The sequence below is a fragment of the Neodiprion virginianus genome, chromosome 3 (assembly GCF_021901495.1).
Source record: "Neodiprion virginianus isolate iyNeoVirg1 chromosome 3, iyNeoVirg1.1, whole genome shotgun sequence".
Lineage (NCBI taxonomy): Eukaryota > Metazoa > Arthropoda > Insecta > Hymenoptera > Diprionidae > Neodiprion > Neodiprion virginianus.
The window spans coordinates 17,176,645-17,190,501 of record NC_060879.1 but is presented as its reverse complement, the minus strand read 5'-3'; the positions used below and the strand labels follow the sequence as shown (position 1 = coordinate 17,190,501).

At 36.0% G+C, this 13,857-nt stretch overlaps 1 protein-coding gene and 1 long non-coding RNA gene across 4 annotated transcripts in view; both read left to right on the top strand.

Moving 5' to 3' along the window:
• LOC124299719 (uncharacterized) overlaps positions 1–13,857 on the top strand; it is a 271,430-nt gene that overhangs the window by 198,162 nt on the left and 59,411 nt on the right. The gene's annotated exons all lie outside the window — the stretch shown is intronic.
• On the top strand, positions 7,364–8,518 carry LOC124299723 (uncharacterized). The gene is made up of 3 exons (XR_006907051.1): positions 7,364–7,509; positions 7,629–7,913; positions 8,240–8,518. It is a non-coding gene; the product is annotated as an uncharacterized LOC124299723 (long non-coding RNA).

Here is a 13,857-nt window from a genome sequence, read left to right as displayed (position 1 = left end):
TTATTTTTCTAGAAACTCACTGTAAACATTGTGTATTTTCTTTTATTATATTATTATATGCCCGTGCGAAGCCGGGATGGGTTGCTAGTGTAGCTCATATGACACGTTCGTAGATTTACCATAGCAGCGCCATCTATTGATTACTTACTCAACCCAGTCGAAAGGTATCGACATCTGTTAGAATCATTTGGAGTTAACAGATAATTGTGACTGTCGAATAATAACAGACAAATAATTAGCAATAAATTAAAATTGCGACTATAATTTGAGATTTAAACTATCCTATCTCTCAAGTTGGATCGAACTGCACATGGTGTGCGTATTTTATTATAATCGGTTAAGTGGTTTAGGAGTCCATTGAGGACAAACATCGTGACACGAGATTTATATATATTAAGATAAGATATGTGTGTGTGTTAACAGTGTTAACGTTTCAAAGTTGTTGCCAAAATTTTAGGAGTCTTAGAAATTTCAATAGCGATTAACTCAAATTATAAATTCTTAATCGTGTTGCAGTCGTGAAAGCCCTTCTTCGATAAAAACACTTGTAGCCTTTCCCAACAAGATTCGTGCAATTTTTTGTGAAATAAGAACAGCTTAAAAATGGTACCGCCATTATTTCCGGACTAATTTTTCGAATACAAGTACGTTCTGTCAACCAAAGTACGAGATAATGCAGAAACTCCAATTTCCATGCAGTTTCCGAATGAAAAAAAAAACGTACCGTTAAAATTTGGGAAACTTTTCCGCGGTTACTGGATTAGCCTTCAGCGCAAAAATCCATGACGACTGTACGAAAACAAAGTCTTTTTAATTTACACTTGAATAATTTTTCTTCATTATTTTTCCAATTAAAATGGTAATTAACCAGCGTAAAATATTACCTGATTTTCTCCAGGCGCCAAAAAACGGTCGAGGTAATTTCTGCGAAAAAAACTCCGGGCGGAAAACTTTTTCCCCGTTGTGGATAAACAGAAGCGAGCAAGGAATTACCGGGACATTGTATAAAATTCGCAGTTTATACTTTACTGCAGTTCTGAAATAATAATACATCCGTTTACAATTGAATCTATAAGATGTTATCATCGAAACTTTTCAACGAAGAACAACAAATATTGATATTTAATACAAAACTACACAAAAGGTTTCATTTGTCATGGCATTTTACTCATCAAATTGCTGATATTATCAAATGTTATGAGATGAAGCGTGTTGGGGTATGAAAAATGTTAGCGAAAATATTTCGAGGTTATCGAAAATATGATTATCCAGATAATGTTCAAGTAAACAAAAATTTCCTTCAATACTGAAAATCGGGTGCATCGTTGCAATGATACGAAATGCGAAGGTACTAAATTTGCAGATGCATATAACGTCCACTTCATTAAAATAGAAAATGCCTTACGTCATTCGTCTAACCCAAAAATTTATCACACGAAACCACGGACTTATCCCGCAAAACACACATGAGAGAGCTTTGAAATTTATAAGATTTCTTAGCTTTGGAATGATACACATCATTTTTTAGTCGTGAAGAAAACACTGTAGCATGAAACGTATAATTTTTGTCATTTTCCTTGATTTTTATTTTTTTTTTTTTTTCACTGATCTTCGGAAAGTATTAGTATATCAGTTTTATACATTCCAATTTGTGATGAATTTGACAATAATCGAGTGTAGATACGTACGAAAAAATACGATTACATATTCGCACTGAAACTTCGAACGATGTTAATCGTAATTTCTTTGTAGAATAACTGTTGGTTATATTAATTTCTCGTCATTAGATAGTTTTATGACAAGGATTACTTTTTAGAATTTCCTTAGCTTTGCAATCAGTCTTGAAGTGACATCATCGAATTTCTGACGTTGAATGTTAGGAAATAATATGCATTGATTTTTCAAACAGTGTATCGAAAGTATTTTTATCACACTTTCGACAGTGTTCGAACTGAAATCGTAACTTTAACTCAAAATCAAAATTTTTATACTCTTTTACGAATTTTTGACCGGTAATGAAAAGCAGCAATTTTGTACGATTGTCCATCATTCTGTTTCAAAAGTACTTTTTCCACGTGATGACATCGGAGGCAAAGTTCATTATCGACGTGTTTTTACTGAAAATAACATGCCGTAACTTATATGGCGTGATAAATTATAACGCTTTCGAAAACATTTCGTACCTTTTTCGGACGGCAAACTCTAAATAACAATGGTTTGGTAAACAGTAAAAAAAATTATGTTTGTTCAATTTATCAAATTTGAGATCATCGGTGTTGAGAGTAACACGTTCCGAACATCATTTTACACTTTTGCTATGAATGAATAGATCCGTACTTTTGGTATAATGAAAAATAATAATAAAAATGATGAAGATGACAATGACGACAATGACGATATGAATATTATACGATGAAGAGTAATTGAAAATCTGTATTGTATGTATTCAGCAAAATGCTGGCTGAAAGATTCATGGAACTTGAATTACACGGAGTGGCTCCACCTAAGTTCGCGTCACGCAATTTTTCGCTTGAGCTTATGTTTTTCAACGCATTCAAAATTTACTTTCATCCGCAAAATATACCGGGACAATCTCTTGAAACTTGATAATCAACTGCGCATGCGCGAGTTTTATCAGCTGTTCGTGCAGGCTGGCCATCCCGAGTTTCAACTGTCAAACTGTTTCTGGCGGCAATGTAGTTGATATGAATTTTCAAGGTTAGAATCTCAAATAATTGAGGTAGTGACTCGGAACAGATTTGGGAAGCATTTTATTGGGTCGGAAAATCGATTCTTCAAAGAACGGTCGGAATTTAATGCTTATGCTCTTTGAAAATTCAAACGTACACATTTTGTGTACTTTGGCCCCTTGCATCGCAGACAAAAATATCGCTGCGGAAGGATTTTGCCGTGCAATGAGATTAAATTGTTTCGCGCATGCACAGTTCATTTTCAAGTTTCAAGAGATTGTCCCGGTATGTATGCGATAGTTGTAAAATTACCAACTTGAAATATCTGTAATTTTGCCGGCAAATGACTTTGACAATCATATAATTAAACCTCGATCTTTTTTTAAAGAAATGTGTCATCCAAATCCGGTCTAAAAGGATGAAAATCGGTCCTTGTTAGCCCCTCGATATGTTGTTTTTTCATTCCGCCAGCGAGTTCGTGACATTAATTTTTAGTCTAGAAGTGCTACTCACCAAGCAGCGACTCCGAGTATTATTTTTACCTGTGCCTGAGAATTTTCATCTCCTAAAATTCCGGAAAAACAAGGTTACACCGATGCCGGTCTGCATGAAACAATGTTAAAATTTGCTTCTCACTTGCCTGACCACGATAGAAGCACGGCGGTGTAACACGTCACTTCGTCTCTTGATAATCCGGGTCACGATGAGCGATTTCCATAATTCGGTATGAATATATGCAAAGTTGCAAATAGGACAATACAGCAATGTCAGACTATATGAGCGCTCGCACACTTATAGGTTTACGTGTATTAGACTGTATCAAAAAAATCGAATATTTTTTTTTCAAAATTCAAGTTTAAAATATTGTTCGAAATGACGAAACAAGATGCTCTCCAAGTTTTAACCTTAATATTAATATTTAGAGATGCTTCATCGCAATTTTCTAATTCCCATTAAAATAGCATGGGAAATTTTTGTTTACATTTTGAAATTTTATGAACCGTCAACGCATTAGTGTACTGACACGACTAGAACCTGATTTTGTCGGGAAATAAACGCTCTACGAAAAAGGTCTATCATTTTATGATAAATCTACTCTTTCAAAAGTTATTTAATATCAAAGGACCTTATGTGTCATAGATGTAATAAATGTATTTAAAAAACAGTTCAAGTAACAAGAGGCTAATAACATTACATATTCTTCTTGATTGAAAATATCATGCATCTTTCTGAGCTTATGTTTGGCCGTAATTTATTCGTAAATTCATATTCTCCCTCCTTATTAAGTAGATTTTCCCAATTTTTTCCATTGCTTTAGAAGACGGTCGGAATGTTTTCGAGTAGAGGGTACCTATAAGTAATTTGCCTTCTCTTCATTATACACTTGAATTTTCCACTTGAATAATAAATGGCTCCTTCAGCATTGTTCCGACATTATTTAGCACACGGAAGTGAACACCGAGATTAATGGCGGTCTAAGCATATCGGGGGCGGATCTCAAAACGAACCGTGGCAGCATACCTTCTGTCATTTTGACGCACACCTTACACATAACTGGTTAACGAGCCGTTACGGTTCCTCAAGTGAGAATTTGCGAAGTAGCAATCCGAAAGTGCAGCCAGTAAAAGGTTAAATTAGAGTTCGCTTTCACCCTTCAAGATGCTTTGCTCTTCTCAGTTGCCAGAGATGTGAATAATTCGGTACAAGGGCCAAAGGTCTTTCCAGGGTAGCAGAGGTGAAATTGAACCCAGCGAACTCCGCACTCAAAGTAGGTATGTACAGGGTGTACGATCCACTCACAGTCTGTATTATCATTCATTAATGGTTACCATGAAGAAAATTATTTCCGTTCTACGCAAACTTAAGAATTAATGGGGCCCACCGTCTGAATCAAGTTACGAAAAAAGAGCAATAATTTGAAAAATCGCCAGTAATATTATTTGCTCTATTGCAATGCTAGTAAACACTAGAGTCACTATATTTTGTAGGGACTTTAGTTAACCCTAATGAAACAACATTTCTAATTTAAAAAATGAGTCGATTCACCCTTACCTACCATTGCTCCATTTCTGTGACGTTTCTCACGTATTGTCATATAACGGAAAAATTAAGCTGATTTACTTCGATCATGGTCGGTTACCTTGGTTTTGAACAATTTTTTTGATTCATCTGAAATTCAACAGATCGGATTAGAATTCAGAATTTGAGGCTTTTCATGGTCACACAGCCATCGACTTTCTTGAAATTTAATTAAATTGAAGAGATGGAAATCGTTTTCCGAATTTATTTCTTACAATTAGAGTTCAAACTGGTGCGTCTCGTACCCAGAATGAATTCATGATGGGCTGAGATTTCGTTTTGAGAAGCCGAATTTTTTATTCCAGTTTCATTTAAACTTGATTTTATATATTCACCTTCATATCATGATTAGGAACTCCTGAGTTCTGCATTGATCACAAATGATGATGTCAACGCCTCTTCTTTTACGATAATTGGGAAGCAAAAAAATGCACATAACTCCCAAACCAAATTCCGCGCGATAGTGAAATTCATGCATGTTCTGAAATGACGAAACATGTACGTGCCATAACAGTTGAACGAAATACTTGCAGGTGACAAAGATGTAAGTGGATCTCCAGAAGAGAACATTCTTTGATTGAAGCATCAAACTTTTATTTACTGCAAGTACATTTTCTTAAAAACTTGTAACTTTGACTTACCAGAAAAATCGAGGAACTAGACCCTCGTGGATTTTGATCAAACTTTGTGAGATTGAAGAGAAGGCTGGAGGAAACTTTTCCAACGTCCAATACAAAACAAACGGTCAAAAGTTCACGAGTTATAGCACCCTAGTTGAAATTTTCGTTGCGTATAAGACGGTATAGTCAATCCTTACCGACCAATATGTCACTTATTTTGATTATTATCGGAACCTGTGCCTCACTGGCATGAATATGCCACAGATAGCACAATTTTATATGCAATATCTGCAGCCTAGATTCAAATGTACAAAAACCTCTTTTGTTTCATGCGACAATGATGACAAAACACATATTCCTACAATTAGTGGTAATTCAATCACAGCAATACATCATCTGTCATTATATTTCCAAGCAATAAAGAATTTTTTGGACATGTATGTTCGGAATTCCATGCAGAATTGCGCTTGCTGCGACGTTATCGGGTGAACGATACCGAGACTTTGATACTTGGCAAAATGAATGATATTTCACTCAGTCAGTAAAAATGCATCATCTAGTAGCATATCCTTAAGAGGAAGTTCCAGTTGATTTTGACAAAAAAATTAATATATCTCCAAAACGATGCGTCGTACTAGATTGTTCCTCTGATATTCGATGATTTATGAGTATTAGGATCTAACGAAGCCATGAAAATCATCGAAATCTAGAAAAAATAACTTTTTCGTGTGTACGTATCACTTATATTGACTAGTCTCCAAGCCTACGTATCACTGGCGCGATTCGGGCAATGACAGCCGCATTCTGTACTCAATGCCGACCATAAATATGCAAAAATAATTGAGTCTCACGCAATAATGCACCGTAAAAAAAGAATCTGCAATTTTTGATAAGTGACACAGGATCTTACAGAATTGCCGAGTCTCGGAGGCTGGCATGACAGTTTTACCGATGGATCTTGTATATTTGTTGACACGCGCTCTATCGGTCGATTGTCGAAACCAAAACTGCCACCCAGCCACCGAGACTCAATTCTATGAGAACGTGCGTCAAGATCAGAGTCAAAATCGACTGGGACTTCCTCTTATTATATTATATTACAAGAGAGCGCGACACGATCGCTCGCCTCGGTCGATAATAATGTAACCGGTAATACCGTCCGTATTACCAATTGTACGGTCAGGGCCAGCCCCCAACACTCACCACTGCTCGTATACCACAAAATTTTACGCGTCTTGTCTCCGTTTTTTAGTTCCTCTACGTGGCGCTAGTAGACTTCTGACACGCTCGCTGCCCTCGCTGACCACGCGCAAGCTCGTCAGGTAACTACTAGCGCCACTAGTGGTGGAAATTGGCGGCAGAATCGAGGGACATTTTGCGAACCACTTTTAGCAGCGTGTGTCAGAACCGTATTTGTACGATAATTTCACCTCCTGTACGGACTATTGTTGAGTTGCTCTACCGTACACGAACACCCGTATGCATAGTCCTTCCTTGAGGAACAAGGATTTCTTGTTCATGAAACGTGAAATGAGAACAAGGAATCCTTGTTGAAGGACTATGAATACGGGTGCAGTGTACGATCCTGGAAACATTCTAGAAAAATTTATCATTTTTTGACTAGCCTCTGATATTGCAAAAGAATTAAGTACCGAAGTATAAAGAAACTGTCCCCATAATTCCTATTCCTGGTTATATGTTTTTAATTATAGATGTGATAAACAAAGAAAATAATGTTTCCTCCAGGTCTTCAGCAACTGCTTCGTGTTATTGAAAAATTCAAAACCTTTAGCGTTAATTAGAAATATTCTTGAACGTAAAAATTTCAATAACATGGTTAAAACCTGTCTGGTCCTTGAGAAAAGAACTAAAATCGTGGTTATTATACGAACATAAAATACAAAGAACAAAAATGTACTCCGCGAAATCTTTGTATGGTCCTAAAATTCCAAGTACAGTCCATTTTCACTTTGAGTACCACCTGTTGCCACCAGAGGGTTGACAACGCTCTGAATGCGGCATACGATTAAATTTCGTAAACAATCTGTCAGCTGCGCGACATACGATGCAAACGAACGGACGGAAAAAACATCACAGCCAGAGTTGAAAAAATTGCATATGTAAGAAATAAATCGCTGAACGTCGTTGACGTCGATTTTTTATCTGCACTTATGTTGCGGCGCTAAAATTGGACCAAGCATGGCTCCGCTTTCTTGAACAATAATGCTTTCACTTTTAGGGTTATAAGAGCATAGTTGTTGAAATAGTCGGGATAATGAATAAGGAAGTATTTGAACGTGCTCTAAAACAAACATGTCAAAAATGTATAAGCTATATTTTACACGAAAAAAGAGTTACCTGTCAGATACTCGTCAAAAAATTATTCTACTAACGAGTCGGACCGCATGGCGATTATTTTGACTTTGGTGTGAGAAAATTTATATGACGTAGAACAGCATGCTGCATGGGATACATTTCCATTTCATCAGTCGCAAAATAATATGCAATGCGACGGCAATACGAGGTAAGATTACAGTGTAGCAAAATGCGAATTATTATTAGTTCTCATACGAATGACTTGAACGAAAACTATGCTAACACGTAATAGAATAAAAACTGCAGAGCCTTCTGCGGTAACACCGCTGTTTTCCAGGCTATTCAAAAAGTAGTTTTATCACATCAAACTAACCTTGATGCTTAATTATGAATGTATTCAGAGAGCGGTGATGAAAATATTCTAATTCGGAACCGTGACTGTGAAAAATTTGACAGCTTCCTCGCACTGTAGTTTTGATGAAGTGTTTAACTTGATCTATTGCCTTAGTTTAAAAAAACATGTTAAATTTACAGAATATGACCACTCTGGTATGATATTGATGATAACGTAATCAGTTATGTATATCATATGGCAAATGTATTTCACTACCTGAGTGTCATATGGCGTAGTTGTGAAATCTAACTCGGCGACGAAAGTGCTACTTGGAAGACAGTATCTAATGTAGCCGAGAAATCTTACAATCGTATGTAATGTTCTCCATCGGCTTTGAGATAGACACGCACCTCGACCTTGCTCACCGATTGGCAAGCAAGTATCACATTTAACTCTGTTATTCCTTCGATTTCTGTTTATTTATTCGTCATTATATGGGTTGGAAAGTTTTGTGCTACATAATGCAAGCTATGAGGTTCAATAATAAAAAAAAAAATAGACTTGAACACTGTTCATGGCTTCATATATTCACAAGCATGTATAACATGTATAGTGCTCTGTTTTATGTAATCTGTTATTTTGTCTATCTAGAACATTAAAACATCCTTCCTATATTTTAAACAATAAAAGCTTTGAGTGAATCAGAATTGTGTGACATGCGCATGGACGGCTAGCTTTTCAAATACGAACCACTAAACATAGGATCAAACACCAGCATCGAGGGGCCATTTACTTAAGGAATCAGTCAAAAATCACTGGATATCACTGGAATTCGAGTTATACTTTAATACTGAAAATCACTTGGAAATGAGCAATATGCCAAGCAGTTTCAAACGTTTAAGAACCACTTGGTGATTAGTAGAATTTGAACAATTTCCTAATATTGGAAATCTACAGGAAATCACTTGTGAAACATTGATGATTTCAAAATGTGTAGCTCCTTCGACTGTAACCTCCGAATCTGTCCACAGATTTCTTCGTACAACTTTATGGTGCATCAAAAGTAGTTTTATAATATCGCTATAGGAAGATTTGAAATTTTTACACATTCAGAATTTCAAGTCGAGTTTTTCGGCAGAATTATAATGATTACAATGTAAAAGCAAAGTTTCACGCGAGTTGACTTTCATATAATTAAATATTGGTCACTTTGCAGTAAAAGTTCACAAGATACAACATAATTCTTACAAGTTTAGTCTTGATGTTGTGGAGCTCTCAACGAACAAGTCTTGTACTGTTCGTTTACTAACCAAATTTTTTAGTTCACAGTGCCTAATTCAGAAACGAGATTTACCTGGAGTTCTGATAGATAAACTTTAATGAAAAACTCAATTCGGTGTTGATATCGAGATTCCACGATAAATATTTAAATAATTACAGAAACTTGGGTAGCTTGAAACTTTGTAAATAAGCTTGATTGATCAAAACTTCAAGTATTATGAAGCAAGATACGTAGCACTGACTGTTCAGTGTGTAGATCATAGTCAGGTGGATAAGGTAAATAATACACTGAAATAAATCACTTTCTTAGAGATAATAAATATCACAATAAAATATAATAACTATTGATAATTAATAGAAATATATTGTTGCTTATAATAGTTCTCCATGTATTCTAAAACAAATGACGCATTAAAATAAGTAGTTCAGAAAGCTGCCATAAGCGACAGCGCTAGAATCGCAACTGATAGGTATTTAGCTAAATAAATAAATAAGCTAAAAGTCGGTCCACGGTGTCTATGAAAGCTCTCAATCGCCTTCATGACATATTAAATTTTCAAACAAATCAGTCCACTCAATCCTGAAAAAAAAATTATTTTCCATTTTTTACTTATTTTTATTTTTCTCAAAAACTGATTGAAACTACCGGACTCGGACTTTGGTTGATGTATTGGGAGTGGCACTAGAGAAATCTACCAATTCTACTTGAATCTTCTTTGCTTTATCGCCTTTATATGTATACCTTCGAAATTCGTAGTAGTTCATAGTAACCTTAAAAATTCATATTTCATTTAAATATTGCAATTTTCTGCGTTAAAAATTGTTGAAATCATCGTATTATAACTTGTACTTTCGTCAGGAAATCGATGCGATTTATATATAAAACATACATTAGATGTTTTACTGAAGTTTTTTATGCTATTCTGTGAATTATCGAAAAATTTTGCAGTATCTAGGTATATGAAAATACTTAAATCGTTGAAAAATGTTGAATATGACACTGATCTTTAGAAAATTCACCGAAACAGCTATATTCTGAGATATTTTTCTTAAATTTTGAAACTTAAATTATTATGTTAATGACGTAAGGTGCTACAATTAATAATATAGTCGTACTCCATACGTTTCGTGCGCAAGAAATAAACTTGGTAATTTATCAGTTGTTTTGGACTTCGTTAGCCGCGATTGGATATTTTTCATGCAAATATTGTATTAGAAACTTGTCCTGTTCATTATCAAGCGCATACAACGACTGTATGCGTATTATAATATTCGAGATTTTGAGACTACATCTGATTAACGCAGCTACCGTAATTTTTAATTCTCTTTTTGAGTTTTACTTTGGACATTTTCATCAAGCTGCTCTCTGTAACGATGGATATAGGGAACTAGCTGAATTTAGCTGTTAGATGCCAATACATAAAAGAACACACCTCTTAATTCCATCTTGAATATTCTTTCTACGCTACACCGGCTCCGATGCGAGTAAATAAGTTTGCGTTGCAAATTGGAATAGAAATGAGGTCCCTCCGCGAGATATATATACATATATAAATAAATTGTACGTACAATAACACAGCTTGGCCGCACCGTGTGAACTGGGATTCGAGTTTTCACTACGATACTTTCTTCGCTAATTGAAACGAGGTAAAAAATTATAAAACGAAAAGAACGGAAATGGAAAGAAATCTTAAGTTCATGTCCCTCGCGGATGTGATGAGCTGACAATGAGAGATTTTATCATGTGTGGTTTTTCCTCGTAGTCGAGGAAGATTCGAAATATTTAAGACTCGCGTCTCGCAAACACCGTAAATAGTACTGAATACGAAATAAGGACGAACTACACCCATCTGTTTACCAGAAGAATACTATTTTTTAGCAATTATCTCAACATCCGGACAAACATATCGCAAATACCTTGCTTGACGCAATTCGGTCAAGGCTACACTCCATTAAAATTAATGTAATGAATGTTTTGTTAAATTTTTTACCTATTTGTTAATCAAACGAAATCACCACTGATCGAAAGTACGAAGCATAAGGAACACGCAAAGGTTGGTTGCCGAAACTATTACTCCAAGTCTGTCACTCCCAAAATGTTTCTCGGCAGTAGTGTTGTCCTTTTCGAACACACGGAGAAAAGAGCCGGCGCACTCTCTTTTACCTGGTACCTGCGTCACTAGCATTAGCTACGCTGCGTCCTTCTCTATCGCACTCAATATTACGCGCCGCGCTTCTCTCTCGCGCACTGTTTCAAATCTAGGCAACCCGTAGTCTTGACTGGTTTTACCCAGGCAACCTTATACCATCGTATTCGTAATAGAATTCTCTGTATTTCGATATAGATTTGAATGAGTAAAGAGATGGGTGTAGGTGTTCATCTGGTAAACAGATGGGTCTAGGTCGTCCTTATCCCGTATCCTGTACTAAAACCACTGTGAGAATCTAAATTCCTTTCTGGCCAGTTGAGGCATTCTCCGCGCGTTTAAAGCCTCGGCACTGCAGGCAGGGTCAGTAGCTCTCTATACCTGAAGACGCTTCGTTGTTACCTGCAAGAAAACGACCTTCCTATGCCGCACCAAGTCTACCAGCACCAAATTACCGGAAACCAATCTTTCTGAAATCTATCACTATTCCGCATATAGCTATGAATGTGGTGGTGGCTGCACGCGATGCTTGCGGTTCTCAAACACGAGCCTGCCAGTAAAAACCTGTCTGGAATGACTGGTCGAATTCAGAAAATATTCCCAACCAGAAAACTGAGCGCAGCTAACAATAGTGCAGATGGCTAAACTCGAACCATTTCGCCCCAAATTTATCTACTAACTCCATTGCCGACCGAATTGTTTTCGTCTTATACGTATTTATGGGCATTTCAGTATTCCCAGATGATGGATTTTCCTGGGTTCTAGAAGTGATAAATTGTCGAATGATTTATCGTAACATTATTGTCATGCAATATTTAAGCTAGGCACCTATTCACTCTGAAATTGTTCTCACTTGTAGGGTGAAACGGTGATGCACGTGATAGAGCTCAATATTTTTGGATTAGTCAGTAGGGATGACATGACCACATCATTAGTTTTCAGCTATTTCAAAGTTGAGTACTCGATGATAATCATTTTTAGGGTGTCAAAATGGTTTTCAAACATGTATGAACTTCTTTAGCTAATCCCTGTGAAGTATTCCATAGTTGCCACTTGAAACTTTTGATTCTATCAATGTGTTATTTATACCTACGTCAGATTTCAGCGATCATACCTTATCCTGTGGACGATTTTTGTCAGTCCAGAAAACAGACTAATAAATGAGGTCATTATTTTGTTTGTTTCGTCTTTCAATGGCCGACGTTATGTCGCGTGGAAAATGGATGTAAAAATATTACATTCCCCGAAAACATTGGGCTCAATCCTCTCTATCGCTGATTCACTCTGACAGGTGGGGAAAATTTCCGAATAAGGCCCCGGCAAAAGTGAATTATCATTCACATTCACAGGCCCAGTATACTCGATCAATTCGCCTGAAAGCGGTGCTTGTATACTAGAGTAAATCACCACGATTCCAATTTTTCCGTTTACTCTAATTTATCGAAGCAAAGAAATAGAATATCCTTTTAGCGTTCAATAATTTAAATGTGTAGTATACAATACAATGATCAGAATCTGCCAACAATTATTTTCTGCCTACCTTAATCCACAGAGCAACCAGGTTTTGTCAATTTTGATGAATTTATACAGCATGCGCTATTCCGTTAGTTGTAAATTTTTAAATACCACAAACGAAACTTATTTTACTGCTCCGTTTATGCGATATTCGAAAGTGGCTTCAAGGCTACAATCAATTGAAAAACAAGATGTGGATTAAATAAAACATTTTTTACCTGGACGGAAGTTCTTTGCAGTGATTTATTTTGACTCGTCCGTACAAAATCATCTTCCAATTTTGTCGCTAATATAAATATGTGGCCTAATTCCCATCCCAGCTAAGTTAGATGTGTAAAATTTTTGAAGGATTAATTTTTATCACTCTAATTACACCGTTAAATATCCTTGGTTTTCTTCCAGCTCAGATTCCCACGAGAATCTTGCTTAAACTGCGGTTTATTACTGGTAAGAATCGCATAATAAATAGCAACGTTTAACGCGAATTAAAGTAGGTACATTAGACGCTCTGAAGTACCTACAAATTCTACTTTCATCAGGACATTTTGACAAACCTTTACAATTTTTCAGATGTCTCTTAATATTTTTCGATCAACGTTAGTTTTTTGCAAGCCTTACGCCATAAAACCGTGAGTTATTTATCATTACATACTGAAACCGGTTTGTGAAAGAGAATAAAAATCGTTTCTTACGAAAAATAAAAAACTTCCTCAGAAAAATCATTGCTGATTTTTTTTAAATTTACCGTAATTTAATAACATTTGTCATTTGATTGATTTCTTGTCGACACATTATCCTACTCTGTAACAGTAACGAGCAGGATGTGGGTACTGCTATTTATATATAAACCGCAGTATTCCTTAACCATAATCGGA